Here is an 18,773-nt window from a genome sequence, read left to right as displayed (position 1 = left end):
CTCCCCAGGCGCCAGCTCAGGGTGTGCCATGGCAGGAACTCAGTAATGCTGGCAAGTGGCTCTGTGGACCAGGGCGTGCTGCACCCAGGGGGCTTGCACACAAGAGGACTCCTGGCCCAGAGTGCCCTCCCCCGCCACTCCTGGCCTTTGAGACTCAAGCACTTTCTGCCTCCTCTGGGAAGACTTCGTGTCCCTGGAGTCAAGGCAGGCCCCTCTGTCCCACGGCACACATGGCAGATAAGTCTTGATCAGCGCCCTGTGATAGAGCAGTTATCTGTCTGTGCAGCTGGCTCCCCAGAAAACCGTTCCCTTCCCTCTCGGCTCTTTGGAGTCTGGCGCACCAGCAGCCCAACGAGGTTCTGATGAATTAATGAATTTGCTCAGGGACCTTGACCATATTCTCTCCATCCTGTTCTTATCTTCCCTGGATACGTGAAGGCAAGGAGGCAGGGCCAGGAGAGGAAGGGGTGGCTTGTCACCTCCGCTGGGGACACTTGGGATGCATCAGGAGTAGCCACATTGGGCCAGGGGAGAGAATTGTCCCACGCCCTGATGTGCCTCTGGAGAGTGAGCAGGGGGCTCTGGTACCAGGCGCACCTGGAAGTGCACGGCCCTGGGCGAGGCCGGGTTTCCATCTTGCTTTGCTTTGTTTTTAAACGAGTCTCCCCACACTTGCACAGGGTCCCTGAGACCCTTCCACAGGATCTGCCACACCCGCTGACCATCTGCATCATCCGTGACCTTGAACCAGTCCCCACTCAGCCCTGCCTGGACCTCCAAGTTCTCTGAGGACCATCGTGGGCCAGCGGCGGGAAGGAGCCGGGCCATGGAATCTGGGCTCGCTGGCTACCTCCCAGCTGGGGTGTTGGCCTGGCCGCCGGGTTTCAGGTTTCAGCTTTCAGAGTGCTTTCTTGTCTCGGGCACTTTCTATTTTTCACTGTTTTTCCTATCACAGCCAAACAACAAAAAAGGAAATTGGTTGAACCTTCTGAAGATGCGGGGCTGGCAGGGCGGGGGTGGGTAGAACCTACCTTGAGAAAAGTTGGGAGGGGGAGGAGGCCTCTCCACCCCCATTGCCCAACCCCAGGCTCCCCACCCCCCAGGGATGATTCATTGTTTTGCAACAAACAGCAGGCCGCCAAGCTTAGGCAGTTGCTCGAAGCCCAGGCCGCAGAGCAGGCTGGGCTCCATCCCGGCCCTCCCCACAGCCTCCACCAGGCCGGGACCGATTGGGTTATCTCCGCCTGCACCTCCTTTGTCTGGGGGGACTCCCCGCACTCTCCCTTGAGGTAAACAAACTGGCCTTGTGTGGAAAAGAAAGGATCTGTTATCTGCTGCAGAGGCCTGGCTGGGGAGCAGGATCGCAGAGCCCCCTGGCCCCAAAGAGGATGCTGGTGAACAGCAGGACTCCGGAGCACTGCATCCACTTCCTGCCGGTGACCTTGAGCCAGCCCTGACCTTCTCCCTCTAAAATGTTGGGGAAACAGTGGCTTCTGAAGATGGCTAGGCTCATGTTTCTGCAGGGCTGCTATAAATAATGTTCGCATCTGTAAGGAGCGATGCATGGAAAAACCGTTTGGCTCCCCTCCCCCTGCCCGGCCCCCTCCTGGGCAGCAATGGGCCCAGCAGGATGGGTGCTCTGAGCTCCTTTCGGATGGAAGCCATGGGGGAATCCTGGAGGGAGGCAGGCGCCAGCCGGGAGCCTCTGCACCTGAGGGGCCGCAAGCCTGGAGAGGCATCTTTGTTTCCTGCAAGAACTTTTGGAATTTCAAAAAGATGTCCCCAGGGATGGGCCCACAGGGGAGAAGTGATGGCGGCAGGGTAGCGGTGTTGCAACCCCTGGCCACACAGTCCTCCTCTTATGTTCTTATCTGGACTTCCCCAAGTAGCTCATTTCTTTTAGGTTTTTGTTTTCTGGTTTTTGGGTTTTTTTTTTGTTTTTTTTTTTTTTTTAGATTTATTTATTTATTTGAAAGAAGAGCATCAGGGGTAGAGAGGGAGAGGGAGAGAGAGAGAACTTCCATCAGTTGGTTCACTCCCCAACAGACTACAATGGCCTCGGGCTGGGCCAGGTTGAAGTCAGGAGCCAGGAACCCCATCTGGGTCTCCCAAGCACTTGGGCCATCTTCCACTGCTTTCCCAGGCACATTAGCAGGGAGCTGGATGGGAAACAGAGTAGCTTCCAGTTCCAGTATAGGACTGGAACCTGTACTGGGGTGTCTCTAACAGTAGCTTAACTCACTGCACCACAACACCAGGGCCTTCATTTTTTATTTGAAAGGCAGAGAAAGGTAGAGAGATCCCATCGGCCAAAGCCAGGAGCTGAGAATACAATCCAGTCTCCTACATGGATGGCTGGGAGCCAACTACTCCAACCATCATCTGCTGTCTCCCAGGGTCTGCACCCGCAGGAAGCTGGAATGGGCAGCCTAGTGTAGAACCGGGCTCCGCACCCCAGACACTGGGCCAGACGGCCACCGCAGACAGCAGATGTCTGCAGCCCGGTTCCAGATTCGGATCCTAACGCCGACACTTGCTAGCTCAGAGACTGGGCCAGAGACTTTCCCTCTCTGGAGCCAGGCTTCCTTGTCTGTGGCAGAGAGAGTCATCCTCCACCTTGCAACACCAGCAAACTCTGCAGTTAGGTGCCTGGGGGTGGAACCAGGGCTCCTTTCTGGGCGTCTGCTTCCTCCTTCCAGCCCCACCCCCATCCCTAAGCCACTGTGTGACCCTGGGCAGCTCCTCTGTGGCTACTGATGCCCAAGTGCTTGAGAATCCCCTCCCCTCCGGCCTCCCGCCATTCAGCAGCTTCTTCCAAGCCCCACTCGACATCTTTTGCTCAGGGACCTTGACCATATTCTCTCCATCCTGTTCTTATCTTCCCTGGATACGTGAAAGCAAGGAGGCAGGGCCAGGAGAGGAAGGGGTGGCTTGTCACCTCCGCTGGGGACACTTGGGATGCATCAGGAGTAGCCACATTGGATGATTCAAAGGGCCCAAGGCCAAGGCCAGGCTTCCCTGCCTCTTCCTCCCTGGATCCCTCCAGGGGGCTGCTACATATTGCAGAGGCATTGACACGCCACATCTCAGAGCCCAAGAGATTGGCACTGACGTCGTGGCGCCTCCAGTCACCAGCAGTGTGACCTGGACAAGCCCTTGTCCCACACTCGTTCGTCCCAGCAAACACTGCTGAGCACTTGCTCAGTGCCTGGCCCTGTGCTGAGTGGTGAGGAAGGCACACCTGACCCCTGCGCTCGCAGAGCGATCGCTCTCTTTCCCAGATGCCAGCAAAACTCACCCATCTCTCCATCTCTCGAGTAAAGAGTTAATGGTAACTTAAAAAGAAAAATGCCAGTAAAGGGCCAGCAAAGGAGATAACTATTGCACACACACCCACACACATAACTAAGTCCCAGGGAGAGTCAGGGTGCTATGAGACTGTATTCCCTGGAGGTCTCGAGAGAAAGTTATCCCCCTGAGCTTTAAGCCAGAGCCTGAAGTGTAGCAAAGAGTGAAGAAGCTGAAGAAGGAGGGAGGAGACACTGTGCTGACAGCAGGCATAGCACGCACAAAGGCCCTGGGGTCCTAGGGGTGTGGTCTCCTCATGCTGCAAGGAGGCCATATCCAGATGAAATGGGAGCATAGGATGGGTTTATCCAGTGAGAGCACACAGGCCAGGGGAGACACTGGACTAGGACCACCAAGTGGCTATAAGAAGTTGGGAGGACACGGTTCAGAGCTCTCAAAAACACCAGCTCCAGCCACTGAATAGACGGTGGCTTGGAGCAGATCTGGGGACCCCAGGGAGGAGGCCATCTTCCAGAGGACAGGGGACACAGAGGGACGAGAAGGGAGAGGGGAGCTGGAGAGAAGGGGTCAGGAAGCTCAGGCAGCTCAGGCAGCCACAGTGCTCCAAGGAGAGGGCAGCCAATGCAGCACCTCGGCTTCGACGCTGCAAACTGGGTGCAGGGTGGGGCGGGTTCCTGAGAGAGGAAACCCAGGGGCGGGCCAGAGTGGCTGGGAGCAGGGGAGAGCAGGAGTCTGGCTTTAGAGATCTGTGTTTGCAATAATCTCTACCAAGCAGGCAGGTGGCCACCATGGTGAGTCTGAACCTCTGGATTGGAAATAGGGAAGGGTACAAGATCGAACTCAAAACATGAGAATGGGAAGATGGGGGGTGGGGAGTAATGCCTGCCAATCAAGGAGGACCCAGGCCTGTGGTCTGAAGAGCACCTCCTTTCAGTACCAGGTGGAGTCAGAGCTTTGTTTTACCCTCTGTGAAATGGGAAGAAGGAGGCCAGCATTGTAATGCAGCAGTGGAAGTCTCTGTGTGCAACCCTGGCGTGCCTGTATCAGAACACCAGCCCAAGTCCCGTCTGTTCTGCTTCTGATCCGGCTCCCTGTTAGCAACCAGAGACTGGTGCAAGTGTTTGGCCCCTGCCACCTAAGTGGGAGAGCCAGATGAAGCTCCAGGCTCCTGGCTTTGGCCTGGCCCAGTCCCAGCCATTGTGGCCATCAGGGGAATGAACCAGCAGGTGGAAGATCTCTCTCTCTCTCTCTCTCTCTCTCTCTCTCTAACTCTTACAAATAAATAAACGAAAGTCTTAAAAAAAAAAAAAAAAAAGGACAGCTAAGTTAAAAAAAAAAAAAAAGGAGCTCACGATGCCCATGGCTCCCAGCATAACTGAGGACAGCACGCAGGGATGGATGTGAGGCACCTGCACTAGCACACAGTGCTCACGGCAAGTGACAGGTGGGAAAGCGGGGACACTTGGGAGGCACGGAAACCCGAACTAGTTCTAGAGCCAGAGGGTCTATGCAGAGGACTTGGATTTCCCGAAGCCAGAGGAAGGCCTCCCTCATCAGTGCCTGCAGAGGGCGGGCAGGCAGGCGGGCGGGCAGGCATGCAGTCCTTGGGGGTGGGGGAAACTCTCACTGACTCACCTCTGCTTCCTGCAGGGATCAACTTGCTTGTCTCGAAGATTCCCTGGCTTCCCCCACGTGACAGGGGCCCAGCCGTGTGTCACATCGGGATGCTCCCTGCACTAGACAGGGACTTATTTATGTTCTCTGGGACCCCAAGTGGACAGAGCCTCTCAGGGAAGGGCTCTGATTGGCTCAGCTTTGTTCCGGCATCTAGCCCTGCACCAATCAGCATGGAGAAGCAAAGGGACTGGTTTCTACCCTGACGTAGCAGTGCCACGGGGAGAGTAACTGCTGGGTCAGCAAAACAGCAGGCAGCTCCCTTAAACATTGTTGTTGTTTTTGTTTAACATTTATTTATTTGAAAGACGGAATCATACAAAGAGAGGAAGAGAGAGAGAGAATCTTCTTCCACTGGTGATTACCTAAAATGGCCACAACATCCAGGGCTGGGTGGGCCAGGTCAAAGCCAGGAGCCTGGGGGGCCAGGGCTGTAACACCGTTTGCAGTGCTGGTATCCCATGTGGGCGCCAGTTCAAGTTCCGGCTGTTCCTCTTCTGATCCAGCTCTCTGCTATGGCCTGGGAGAGAAGTGGAAAATGGCCCAAGTGCTTGGGCCTCGGCATCCATGTAGGAGACCAGGAAGAAGCTCCTGGCTCTTGGTTTTGAATGGGCCTTTGCAGCAATTTGGGGAGTGAACCAGTGGATGGAAGGCTTCTCTCTCTCTCTCTCTCTCTCTCTCTCTCTCTCTTCTGTAGCTCTGCCTTTCAAATAAATAAATAAATCTTTTTAAAAAAATTTTTAAAAAAGCCAGAAGACTAGAACTCCATCCAGGTCTCCCACACGGGTACAAGGGCCCAAACACTTCGCCCATCTTCTGCTGCTTTCCTAGGCAATTTAACAGAGAGCTGGATCAGAAGTGGAACAGCCTGGACTCGAACTGGTGTCAGTATGGGATGCCAGCGCTGCAGGCTGTGGCTTGCCCTGCTACACAACAATGCCAGTCCCCCTGCCCCAAACTATTGCAGTCAAAAAGAGGAGCACGTTTAGGGCCTACAGAGGGCTCAGAACCAGCGCCAGGCTATGCTTCCATCTACTGATCCCGACACTCCCGGGAGCCACCCCAGCTGCCAGTCACCTGGACTTACCAGTGACTTCGTTACATGCCTCTCCCCTATCATGTCTTCCCCTCTGCCTCCAGCCAGTCCTTGCAAGCGGATCTACCCCCTTCCTTTGAAGGGGGGCCCTCTTCAGAGCCTTCCATAGCCATCCCCAACACCAGGATGGATGCCTGTCCTCTCCACATGCTGTCCTTCCAGCCCAGCGGGTCTCGGCGCCGTCACCAGCCGGCTGCGCCAGCCCTCCTCCAGGAAGCAAGGCCTGACTTCTGAACCGCCGGCTGCACTGCTCACGCGTGGCAGTGGGAAGTGGCTGCTGCAGCCCGTCACTGAGGGGCTCATCCTGTCCCCTCTGACAGAGAGGACGGAGGCTGAGAGGGTCACTCACCTGCCTGGGTCACACCACTGTCGAGGGAGATAGCCAGGACTCGAATCCAAGACCGACAGCTGACCTACACCCCACAGGCCACGTTCTGCACATCTCTGCTTTGGGGAAGTCCTAGGAGCCAGAACAGTTTTTACACAATCAGGCAAAAAAAAAAAAATCTAGAAAAGCAGCATTTCAGCATACATGAAAACCACATGAAATTAAAATTTCACTGTCTATAAAGTTTTATTGAAATAGTCACACCCATGAGTTAGGTGTGGCTGAGCTGTGAGCCCCAAGAGCCTTACATTTCTTTCTTTAAAAAAAATTTATGAATTTGAAAGCCAATGGGCCAAACTTGAAGAACCAGTACAGAGAAGTTCACCTCCACCTACCGCCCCCACCCCCACCCCTAGCCCACCTAAGACCTGGACCTCTGCCACGTGTTCAGTCAGTCCATGGCTGTTGCTCAACCTCTGTGAGTTTATTTTCTTTGAATAAATTCAGTCTGGCTGTGAATTCATATTGTGCCTCTTTTCCTTACATTTGGTTCCTCGTGTGAGGCGACACCAATCTGTGCTCTTTTCCTTATAAGAACCCATAGTGGCTGCAGCTTATGTCCTTGCTCCATCAGCACCCAGGACATGGCCAGCGTCAGGCTTGGAGCCTTCTTTCCTGCTCCTGCTTGGTCCTCCCCGCGGCTCCACTCGTCCTCACCCAGGCGACCTGGCCCTTCGGCTGCTCTCCTTGTAGCTGGTTCTTTGAAAACTGAATGAGACCCAGATGAGACAGGTCCATCTACTGGTTCACTCCCCAAATGGCTACAACAGCCAGGGCTGGCTCGGACCACAGCCAGAAGCCAGGAACTCCATCAGGGTCTCCCATGTGAGTGCAGGGGCCTGAGCACTTGGGCCATCTTCCACTGCTTTCCCAGGCGCATTAGCAGAGAGCTGGGTGGAAGCAGAGCAGCTGGGACTTGAACGGGCACCCATATGGGGTGCTGGTGTTGCAGGTGGCGGCTCAACCTGCTAAGCCACAGCGCCGGCCGCTGTGTTCACATTGGGCCCTTTACAGGAATAGCTGGTGAGACCCAGCTCTACAGGACACAGCCTGCTTAGCTGCTGCTGTCCTACAGCCCCATGGGGTCCAAGGCCCCCTGCCCGCCTGCTGTGGACCCTGGAGAGAAAGCAGAGTGGGTTGGAGCCCTCTTCGTCCTGGTTACCACACGAGACTTGCCAGGGTGGGTGGGGCGGGTTGCTCCAAAGCTGAAAACATGCAGAAAATGCTTCTGAACCAGGTCCTCCCAGCCTGCCCGGCTGAGCCTGGCTGTCCACCCTGCGCGGCAGCCGAGGGCCTTTGTCCTGCCTCATCTGGGTCTTGTTCTGTTTTTAAAGAACCAGCTACAAGGAGAGCGGCCAAAGGGCCAAGTCTCCCTGGTGAGAATGAGTGGGGCTGTGGGGAGGACCCAGCAGGGGTGGGAAAGAAAGCACCAGGCCACGTGCTAGGTGCTTGGTGATCTGTAGCTTCTACGAGGCAATGGGGCATTCTAGAAGCTCTCAGCTCTGCGTGCCCATGCCATGAGACCAAGACCCCTCTCCCCCACCTTCCTCCAGCACGTGTGGCCTCACCCACTCGAGAAGATCCTCGGAGAGGTGGGCGTTGAGGTGCATGAGTAAAGTCACTGCTTGGGACGCCCACATCCCCTCCCAGAGAGCCTAGGTTTGAGTCCCAGTTCCACTTCCAGCTTCCTGCCAATGCGCACCCCGGGCAGGCAGCAGATGATGGCTTAAGCAGTTGAGTGGGGTTCCTGGCTCCAGGCTCCAGGCTGGCTCCTGCCCCAGCTGCATTTGGAGAGTGGACCAGCAGATGGAAGGTCCATCTCCGTCTCTCTGCCTTTCACATAAAATGGAAGTATGATTAAAATGTGTGATGAAACTTACACACGAGTGATTTTTGTAAAGAACACTTCCAGTGAGTGGAGTGAGGGGTGCTCCAGCCCACCCCTGCCCAGACCCCAGGCCAGGTGCCTTTGTGCTGTGTGCCCCCTGTATGGCCCCCTGTGGCCACCTGCTCAACCTGGGAAGAGTGATGCCTGGAGTGTCCTCTGCGTTTCCCTCCCACCTCTGCCTTCAGCGCCTCCTTCTGTGTAAAGGGGAGGCCTGGGCCATCTTCCTCGGCCTGTTCCGGGGATGAGGGAGCAGATGTGGACACCAAGGGAGGAGTGTTTTGATGTCACCCAAGTGACCAAATGGAGCCCTGTAGCGACATGGAGCCGGCAGGGGCAGCTGTTTACAGAGGGGCTGTGTTGCTGTCCTGTCTGAATAGGTGCGGTACAGGGAATCTGGGAGGCAAGGGCTGACGTCATCACTTAGAGCTGTATCCACTGCTTCCAGGGAGGAGGCGGGGGGGGGGGTACTTCTCAGCCTGCCCAGCCCTCACCAGGGAGGGAAAAAGCATTCAGAAGGTCGGGGCCTGCATTGCCGACACAGGCCCTGAAGATGCCCGTAGACCACACTCTGAGCCGCAGTGCAAGAACGCAGGGCAGGTGGAAGCGGCGGGGAGGCGAGGGGCAGCCTCCCCAGACCCCGCGCTGCACACTGTGGGAGCTGGGAGGACGGGGTTTCCCCAGATCAAAGCACGTTCCCCAGCCTTTGATTCCCGAGCAGGCAGCCTCTCTGGCCGCTGCCCGGAGTTTGGGGCCAGCAGGCCTGGGGGCCTGCAAAAAGTGCTGAGAGCCTAGGCCCAGCTCTTTTTGCATAACAGCTTGGCTGCCTAACAAAAGGGCGCTCCTTAAAAGGCCTGATGGGGCTGTTAAAAGCTTCCGGCAATGGTTTAATTGGGGGCGATGAAAGCGCCCTCCCTTCAAAGGCCCTCAGCTCCCCCCTCCCTCGGCCTCGGCCTCCGGGTCCCCCTTGGCTCCCCGCAGACCAGGCCGTCGCGGACTGGACCCTTTGGCCAGCCTGTCTGAGGGGGTTCCGTCACGGCCCAACCTCAGCACCATTTGTCCACACAGTTTGGCTGCGGAAGCAGGGAAGGCTGAGTTAGAGACACATGCAGTCCCTGGTCTAGCCTTTGGGCTGTCTGCCCCCACGCCACACCTCCGGGACACATGGGCCTAGGGCTGGCCCTTGAGCACCTGTCACCAGCCCCCCCCACCCCCGCCCTCATGTACATGGAATCACAGTCACCATCCAGGGTCCCATCCCTGGGCCCAGCATCTGGGAGGCAGTGGTGTGGTGGTCAGGGGTGACCAGCCAAGGACCAGGACCATGGGGAAGAAGCAGCTAATGGAGAATCGAATGGGGGGCAATAGAGGGGGCGGGGGTGGAGGTGCCAGGATTTCTGGAAGCAGAGAGGGCCTCCAGGGCCTCCCATTGGGATGCAGGCCCAGAGTGGCCCATTTGCCTACCCTGATGGAAACAGCAAGACGGGAGCCATCCTCAGAGACAGCCTGTCCTCGCAGCCCTGCCAGCTGGGATCCCTGGAGGCCAGCAGGGGAGGCTGGCCTCCCAGTCCAGTCCAGGCAGAGTGGCTCCAGGGACAGCCGGCTCAGCCCCTTCTCCTAGCCCACCATCTCCCACCCACAGCGCCTTTTCCTCCCCGGCCCCACAGCTCAGCCTGCAGACAGAGATGAAGCCTCACCCCTGGGGCTGCTCCCTGCCAAGCCCCAGGCTCTGTCCTTGTCTCCCCTGTCTGAGAGGGGGTGCCGGCTGCTTGTGTCTGGGATTTCCATATCTCTGTGTTGTCAGCACCGGCACCATCGAGGTCCAGCTTTCCTTAGGGGCCAGGATGGCAGACAAGCAAGCTGAGCAGAGGCTAGGAGACAGGGAGGCCTGGGCCCCCGAGGCAGGCAGGCTGCTGCGTGCTGCCGCTGCCTCCACTCTCAGGTCTCAGGGCCCTCCGGGAACACATCCTGAAAGTCTGCTCTTCTCCCCTCCCCCCAGCACGCCTGTCCTGTCCAGGCCCAGGGACCTGCCCTGACTCCCACAAGCCCAGTGCGGGACAGAGCCAGGGCAATGAGGGCAAGGCCCTGAACACCAAGCAGGTGCCCCTCTCTGATTTCCGGCCTCGGGCCTCTCTCCAGGAGACAGAGGAGTAGGGGTCCAAGGACCCCCTGCAGCTGCCCTAGCCCCCACCTGGCAAGGATGCCTCCAGGGAAGGAGTCCCCGTCACTGGTCACTGCTCCCCCATTTGCTTGTCTGCCTCCTGGATGACCTGGCCCTAGATCTCTCCCTGGGGTGGCCACTCTCCCAGCTTCTCCAGGCCTCGGGAGCTCCCAGAATGAGGGACTTTGGGTTTGGAAGCCTGGACAGTCCCAGGCTAGCCGTCTGGATTTGCTCAGGACTAGGGGATTTCCCAGGGCAGGTGTTCAGCTGCCAAACTGGGAAAGCCCCAGGCAAGTGGGCAAGTGGGCCGAGCACCCTACCATTAACCCACAGATGGACCTCTGCCCACAGCAGGGCCCTGAATGGGTTCCCAAGGCCACCGCCAACTGCCCTGTGCCTCTTCTCCCACCTCCTGCCCCCTGGGGAAGGTGGGAGGAGGGAAGAAGGTGGGGGCTGCATCCCACCAGCTGGGGGGCAGAGGGGCAGCCCAGTCTCATTTGCCCCCTCCCAGGAGGCCAGAGGCCGGGCCTGCACCCTTTATCACCCTGCTCAAGGAGGACCTTCTCCGCGCCCACTCCAGCCCTGCCCTGGCTCAGATAAGCTGAGGGGCCAGCCCAGGAAGACAGCGGCCAAGCCACGGGCTGCCTGTCCCCCACCACCCAACCCCAGCCCTGAAGCTCCCTGCCCGACCCTGGGGTGGACTCTGGCCAGGAAAGCTGCTCTGGAGGAGCTCTGAGTCCCGCCGTGGCACCAGAGCCACAGGGGGAGACTCGGGCCAGCTCCCAGCACCGCCTGACCCAGGGCTGCGGGCCTGCCTCACGCTGGGCCCCTATCACTGGGAGGGCCTCCTGTGCACTCTCCCCCTCCAACAAGGCCTGCTCTTGGCCGCCACGCTCAGCCTTAGCGTCATGGGGCGCCACTCACGGGCCTCCAAGGGGTCCCCCGCTCCACAGCCTGATCTTCCACTCTCTAGCAGCGGCCGTGACCGCTGGGAACCTGTGGTCCCCAACCATGCTGGGTCCTTTCCTGCCTCTGCAGGCGAGAGACACCTTCCTTCCCCCAGATGGTTGGGGATCCTGCTGGTCCTGCCTGCTCACATACCTCCTCCCCCAGGAAGCTTTCCTGAGCACACCACTCAGGGACACACTTGCCTTCTGCCATGGGCCCTGGATTTCACCAAGCCCTCACAACCACCACCGGCAGCAAGGGCTTTACCCTTATCATTCCCATGGTGGAGACAAAAAACAGAGGCCCAGGGCCCGGCACTGTGGCTCAGCAGGTCAAGCCATCACCTGCAATGCTGGCATCCCATATGGGTGCCGGTTTGAGCCCCGGCTGTTCCACTTCCGATCCAGCTCCCTGCTAGTGCACCTGGGAAGGCAACAGAAGATGGCCCAAGTACTAGAGCCCCTGCTACCCACATGGGAGACTCAGATGGAGTTCCTGGCTCCTCGCTTTGTCCTGGCCCAGCCTGAACCATTTGGGGAGTGAACTAGCAGATGATAAAGCTGTGTCCCTCTGCCTTTCAAATAAATAAAAGTTAAAAAAAAAAAAAAAAGGAAAGAAATAGAGGCACAGAGAGGTCAGATAACAGGCCCAAGGTCACACAGCTGGCAACAGACAGAGGCAGGATTTGGTTTCTTGTGGTTTGGATCCTTGGCAATCTGTCCTGGCCACCCAGGACTAGAGGCTCCTCAGGGTAGGATCACGTGGCAGGATTGGCTGCTGACTGGGGTCTTAGTGCGCGCTTCGAGAACTCAGGGGGGACCCGTCCCTCTGGTCCTCAGAGCCCCACTGTGGAGGGAGCCCAGGGCTGCACAAGATTCTGTTTGTAGGAGCTGCTTCCTGGGGGCTGGGGCCAGCCTAGGTGTGGATGGGTGGGTGGCATCTAGAGGAGGGCTAGGGGCTTGGCTCCTGGGGATGTCAGTGGCTCCCAGGACATCTCTCTGCCCCTCAGCCCCAACTTCCCAAAGGCCAGCCCCATGCGCTCCTCCTCCACAAAGCCCTCCCTGCTTGCCCCAGGCCCCCTTCCTACCTGTGTCCTCTGCCCCCAGAGAGGTGGGGTCGCACTGGGACTGCATGCCAACGCCAGGCTCTCCTGCACCCAGCTGGGCCTGCAGCTGCTTCGAAGTGGAGACCATGACCTCACCATGAAGACTGCAGGACCCTAAAAGTCTTCAGGCCACAGAGGATGTCGGCCCAGCCCAGGACGTGCACAAACTGGGGAGCAGTTTGCTGAGTTAGCCAGAGCCCAGCACGTGGCTGGTGTGTCGTGGGTGGGTGGGGGGGCTGCCCACTCTGAGCATGTGTGTGATTCACGGGCACCCTCGTGACAAGTTGTACATCTCTTCAGTCTGCTACTGTGATGCCCTTGGTGTGAGTGCAGGCCACCCCCCACCCCACCCCCTGCCCGTACGTGTTAGCTCACACGGGACTGAGTCCGCCCTGTCCCCACCCCCAGCTCCGACTCAACTCTCCCGGGTCCTCCGCTTGCACCAGCTCAACCCTGAAGCTTGCTCTGACCCCCTCAGCCCACGCTGCCCCGCCCCGCCCCCAGCCCGCTGACCCCCACGGCCCTGACCCTTGACCTTCCAGCCGAACACTGCCTGTTTTTGTTCTGGTTCAGCCCTGGAGCCTGTCACCTTTGCTTCCCAAGGGTGAGGCTGACAGCTTTGCAAATTGCCCCTGAAGCTGGACTTAGGGCTGAGGACATCAGCTTGGAAGTAGGCCCTGGCTGAACTGAATTCAAACACACTCCACTGCTGTGAGCCGAACCAGAGCATGCTGGCCTGCCCTCCACTGTGCTCACTGTGTGTGTGTGTGCGCGTGTGGGTGTGTACACGCAAGCGCTCATGGGTGTGCTCTCTGCTCATTTGCTGTTTCATCCTTCAGCTTATAAAGGACTTCCTTGTACACCCATATCTCACTCTGATCTCACGAGGAGGAGCCTTTGAGCGAGGAGCACTTATCCTCAGTGCACAGGTGAGGAAAGTGAGGTTTGGGGCGGCCCAAGGTCACCGGCCCGGGAGGAGGGGGCAGGGCCCTAGCCCTTCACGCCTGAACGCACAGCACCTGCAGCCGCTCCCCACCTGCAAGGGCTGCCAAGTTGGAGGAGGATTCTTCCTCGTGGGCTCCTCCTCCCCTCTCCCTGTCCCGAGGTTCCCCTGGGAAGGAGAGGCACAGGGGTGACCCCAGCCAGCCCCTCGGTGGCAGAGGTCCGTGGACATTGTTTCCCGTCTGGTCTGTGGTTACTGATTTCACCACAGCCCCGTTCCTCCCCAGCCCGCCAGGGAGTCCGTGATTAAGGAGGGATTAAATATTAACCACCTGTCGGGCCAGGGCAGACCGTCTCTGGCTGCACCTGAGCCTACCTAAAAATACCTCCCAGCTGCTGTGGGCCAGCCCTACTTGGGGCCTCTAAGCCCCTCGCTTCTGGCTGCTGCCTCCCCAGGCACTCCCCCTCCTCGCCGGGATTCAGGCCCAGCCCACCCCACTCACCCATACCCCACAGCACAGGCCAGGGACTTTCCCCGTAGCTGGGCAGTTGCACGCCACACCACTGGAAGTACTCCTGATGGGCTTTCTGGAGGAGGAACTGCCTGCGTGGTCCTGGGGCTGGGAGGGTCAGCAGGCCACATTCCAACACTTATCAGTGCTCTTATCTCCCCCCCTGTCGCCCTCCTCCCCTACCCTAGAGACCCCTGTGAACCTGCACATACCATATCCCAACACCCTGGGCTGCAGCAGCCCCAGGCGAAGAATCGAAGAATCGCAAAGGAGCCGCACCTTCCCAACAAGCCATTCTTTTCTTCCTTCTGGCGGTTAGGAACTAGGTGGCTGCCTCCAGGAAGCTGCTGAGAGTAACCTGGCCCTCTGCATTCCCAGCGGCTCAGGCCTGGGTGAGTCAGGGCTGCGCAGCTGCAGGAAACTGGCTGCATCTGTGAGAATGACCCTGTGAAGTTCAACCACACAGCGGCTGTGGCCCTCCAGAGGCTGGGGGTGGGAGCCAGTGCCATCACCCAGAGCCCGAGGCCTGCTCTGGGTAAGCAAGCCCAGTGGCCAGGCTCCCCACTGCAGGGACCGCACACTGCCCAGCATGGGGCTCACTCCGTCTTCTTCTAGAACAGTGCAACTCTTCACTCAAGCCACCACACTACTCATCCGCTCCCTGGTGACAGGCGCTGTACCCATTTTACAGATAGGGAAACAGAGCCTGCATGCTGGTCTAGGGCCGGGGGACTTTTAAACAGCCAGGAAGTGGCTGGGGCTAGTCTGCCCGAGCTCACAGCTACACCAAAATGCAAAGACCTTAACTCTTCCCTCAGCTTGCCTCCACCAAGCCCAGCTCTTTTGCAGCCCGGGTTCCCAGCTGAGTCTTTCCTTTGTCCCTGTGACTTCCTCCCGGCCTGTGGAGGTGACTTCCACTCCTGCAAGCAAAGGTGCTCCCTGTCAGCCTGGTGCAGTCTCCACCGGAGACCAAGCGCTCTGGACAGGGGATTCCAACTTCCCCCAAAATGAGGCTCATCCCTTTAAGGTGTTTGCTAAGCTTCTTGCAGGAACTTCTAGAAGGACCCACTCTCTTCCTTCTCCCTACAGGCCGTAACCCATCTTACCAGACAAGAGCGGCTCAGAACCACACTGTGCGGTGGTCTCCGCACCCATCACTGGGCTTGCAGGCAGGGACACAGAGGCCGCCGAGGGCGAGCACCTCCACGGCTCCGGGGGCTTCTTCCTGATTCCTCAGGGCCCTGGCGTGCCTGCAGTGTGGGGGCTTCCTTCTGGGGTCACAGCCTCTTATGTTTTTTTTGTTGTTATTGTTCTTAAAGGTTTGTTTATTTATTTACTTGAAAGGCAGCTACAAAGAGAAGTCTTCCATCGGCTGCCTCACTCCCTGAATGGCAGCAATGGCCAGGGCTGGGCCGTTCTGAAGCCAGGAGCGTGGAACTCCATCCAGGTCTCTCACATGGGTGCAGGGGCCCAAGCACTTGGGCTATCTGCCGCTGCTTTCCCAGGTACATTAGCAAGGAGCTGGATCAGAAGCAGAGCAGCTAGGACTCACACTGGCACTCATTTGGGATGCTGGTGTCACAGGGTGATGGCTTAGCTTGCTGTGCCACAGTGCCAGCCCCATGCCATAGCCTCTGGTTTCATCCCTGGCATCCTCCATTCGCCTCTCTCTCTCTCTCTCTCTCTGCCCTGTACCTCTCTCTCTCTGGACCACAGCTGCCCAGAGCCCACCTCCCCCACCCTTGACACTGACCCCAGGGTATCTGGAGCCCAAGAAATCAGCTGGTTTAGCCATAAACAGCCTTCCCACCTCCCACCCTGAGTTGGGTTTCCCTATGGGGAAGGAGTGTTTCTCTCTCTCTCTCTCTCTCTCTCTCTCAAGTTGTAGATGCATCACACCCGAGCACAGAGGAGGAAAGCAATACCTGAAGCCCAGATTGGTTTTAATTGGGACTGCTTATGTTAAAAATTTACATCTCTTTTGCATACATTTGCATGAGCTATTTCAGAAGTCCCTTTGCCAAAGAGCGCTGAGATGTAACAGAACTGTGGGCACTGAAGCCTCAGTGAGGTCTCCAGACACACTAGGCAGGTCCTGGAGCGCAGGAGGAGTGGGAAGGGGACAGAGCACCAGGTTGGATGGGGGAGCAGGCTGGGGGGATGGAGTTGGGGCCTGGAGGAAACTGGAGGAGTCCTTTCCTGTGGGCCTAGCCCTCTTTCTTGCGGCAGGGACCCCTGCTCCATGCCCCCCCCCCCCACTGCTGGTCACTGCTCAACCAGGCTGGACTGGGGGGAGGGCAGGGATTTTCCCTAGGGGCCATCCAGGGAGTACAGCTCCAAGGGGCGTGTACAGGAGGTAGCAGAGAAGCGAGAGGATGGATCCCAAGAGAGGGGGACAGGAGACACGGAGGCAGGACCAGAAGAAGGCGCAGGCCCCGGGGGTGCTGGGGAGGGTGGGTGCTGCTCCTCAGAACACGCCAGCTGCCTTCCCCCCACCCCGTCTGTTACTTCTCTGCTTATGTCCTACAGAACCGAAGACAAGATTCCGGGCTGGGCTCTGGACCTCTGCTGGCTGACCTTGGGCAAGCCTCTGCCCTGTCTGGACCTGAGTCTTCGCTGTAGGTTTCCACGCGCCCTCCCAGGCCGCTGCCCTTGCCTCCCTGGCCAGCCCCTGCTGCTTCCCTGTGGCTCAGGAATCTACCTCGGGGTTGACTTCTAGTCCCAGAGCGCCGGATCCCTGGGTCTGGCGCCAGCCGACCTAATCAGCCCCATCTTCCTCTGGTTTTCGGCAGTCCGGCCGGGCCAGGTGCTCTCGCCTGTGGGTGCTTGCTCCAGCTCCTTTCCTTTCGCCTCCAAGTGCTCCCTCTGGAACGCCTGTCCCTTTTACAGGACCGGCTGCAGGGACGAGGCGCGGGGCCCCAGCTCAGAAAGGCCCTGTGGTTGACTGAAAGCCTGGTGGATGCCCGCCTCGTGTTTAAAATGCAGAACAGAGGTCCCCACTCTTCAATTTGCACTGGACTTGGCAAATCATGCATCTGGCCCCACCTGCTTCTGCTCCATCAGCCCCTCCTGAGCCCCGGCCCCCGGGGGAGTCCTCACTGACCCGGGGACAAGCTTTGGCCTGGCATGGCCAGCTCCACAGGCCTGCAGGCGAGAGGCGGAGTCCCTCGGAACAACCCAGGCCCGGGCCTTATGTCACCTGGACAAAGAATGTGGGAACAGCCAGGGTGAGAACAGGAAGGGGCAGAGACCCCTGGCCCTGTCTCAAAGGGGACCTGGCTTCTCTCCTAGCCCGCCCCAGTCTGATGAGTGAGGCTAAGCTGCCAACTCAGAAAGGCCCTGGTCCTGCGAGGGAGACGGTTCTCTGCCAGTACACAGTGGGAGCGCAGCAAGCCCACAGGTTGCTGAGAACAGTGGCAAAAGATGTGTCTGTCCTGGGGCTGCAGACGCAGATGCCTGGTACTCCACCCCCCTACTCCACAGCACCCCTTTGCATGCCCCCAAAGAGCAGCCCCCTGACCCCATCTCTGCACACCCCACCAAGGGGACAGAGGGTCAGCGTCCCTTGTCTAAGCGGGGTCCCGTGGGCATGCCCCTCAGGCTCTGCAGCCCCCTTTGCTGCCTTGCCCTCCCTGGCCCGCAGGAAGAGTGATCAGGACCCCGGGGGCAGGGCCTGCCTTTCCAAGCCCCAGTTGTAGGGCTTTGACCTCTGGGCCATGTGGGTCTGGTCCCACCCCCACCCTGTAGCCATGGGGCAGGGTTGTGACAGCAGCCTGGGCTCACCTGGATGGGATGGTCCAGCAGGGGCAGGGCCAGGCCTACACCCTGGCCTTGGGTCAGTCCCCAATCCCGGCTGTGGGAGTAGGGGAGGTGGGGTGAGAGGGCTGCATTGTCCTAAGCCGCTCTGGCTCCCTCCTGCGGCACCTCCTTTCCCCACAGCCCTGCCCACATGGGGTCCCTGCCTGCCTGAGGGCCTCCACAAACAGGATCACCTCCCACCTCTCTCTGCCGGACTCACTGCCTTCACCCTGAACATCTGACTTGAGAGTTTCTTCCCCAGGAGCCCTTTCCTGGAGCTCAGCCTCTCTGTGCTGCTTCCAGGAACAGGTGCTTAGCGGAGCACGTCTGACTGCGGCCCCCTAGCTCCGGGCTTTTCTGACTGTGGGGCCGTCGGCTAGTCACCAGGACCCCAGCAGTTTGGAGGTTGGGGTGGGTGGTGGGGCCGAGCTTCTGGGCTGTGGATGTGACTGCAGAGCCGGGACGACAGCCGGCCCGCGTGGGCTGCAGGGAGCCAGGGTAGTGTTCCAGGCTCGGCAGCATGGCCCGCGTGTACCCTGCAGGAGCTGAACTCGCCAGCCTCCCGGTCTGCAGGTCTGGGCATCTGAGCATCCAGGAGATTCCGGGCTGGGGCCCCTTCCCCTCTCCGCAAGCCCACAGCCCCCTGGCTGCTCCCCAACAAGCAGCCTCCCTCCCGCTAGGCCAAGGGGCTCCCGGTTCAGCTGCAGAAACGGTCAAACGTCTCTCTGGACCCCAAACAGGAAGCTGGGGAGAAGGGGGCCAACGGCCGGGGATCTTTGAGGCTCCGCCAGGAAGCGTGTGGGGAGGTAGGAGGGGGCAGAGACCCGCCTGCTCTCTTGAAGCCCCTGCTCGGTGGGGGCCCCCGTCAAGGCCTCTCTCACTTCCTCACCTTGGTCAAGGAGCTGAGCATCCCACAACCCCCCGCCCGGAGGTGAGAGCCAGGGAAAGTGCCAGG

General features: G+C 58.9%; 2 long non-coding RNA genes across 10 annotated transcripts; one reads left to right on the top strand and one right to left on the bottom strand.

The window, feature by feature from the left end:
• Positions 1 to 5,258: 5,258 nt before the first annotated feature.
• Positions 5,259 to 15,307, bottom strand: LOC149128125 (uncharacterized). 6 transcript variants are annotated; one of them, XR_016230415.1, is made up of 5 exons: positions 13,441 to 13,752; positions 12,549 to 12,733; positions 8,170 to 8,300; positions 6,429 to 6,539; positions 5,259 to 5,503 (listed from the first exon to the last, which is right to left on the bottom strand). It is a non-coding gene; the product is annotated as an uncharacterized LOC149128125 (long non-coding RNA). The 6 variants fall into 6 exon arrangements; XR_016230417.1 differs by lacking the exons at positions 8,170 to 8,300; positions 13,441 to 13,752 and adding an exon at positions 15,127 to 15,307; XR_016230413.1 differs by lacking the exons at positions 8,170 to 8,300; positions 13,441 to 13,752 and adding an exon at positions 14,233 to 14,365.
• Positions 13,379 to 17,031, top strand: LOC138848821 (uncharacterized). Of its 4 annotated transcripts, XR_016230419.1 has the most exons (5): positions 13,379 to 13,495; positions 14,209 to 14,412; positions 15,365 to 15,525; positions 16,550 to 16,638; positions 16,910 to 17,031. It is a non-coding gene; the product is annotated as an uncharacterized LOC138848821 (long non-coding RNA). The 4 variants fall into 4 exon arrangements; XR_011386929.2 differs by having other exon boundaries at positions 15,369 to 15,525; positions 16,550 to 17,031; XR_011386928.2 differs by having other exon boundaries at positions 16,550 to 17,031.
• Positions 17,032 to 18,773: the final 1,742 nt, after the last annotated feature.

This window comes from Oryctolagus cuniculus, chromosome 2, assembly GCF_051225735.1.
Source record: "Oryctolagus cuniculus isolate XC-2025 breed Fujian yellow rabbit chromosome 2, ASM5122573v1, whole genome shotgun sequence".
NCBI lineage: Eukaryota > Metazoa > Chordata > Mammalia > Lagomorpha > Leporidae > Oryctolagus > Oryctolagus cuniculus.
The sequence above is the reverse complement of the archived record's forward strand: the minus strand, read 5'-3'. Positions and strand labels throughout refer to the sequence as shown.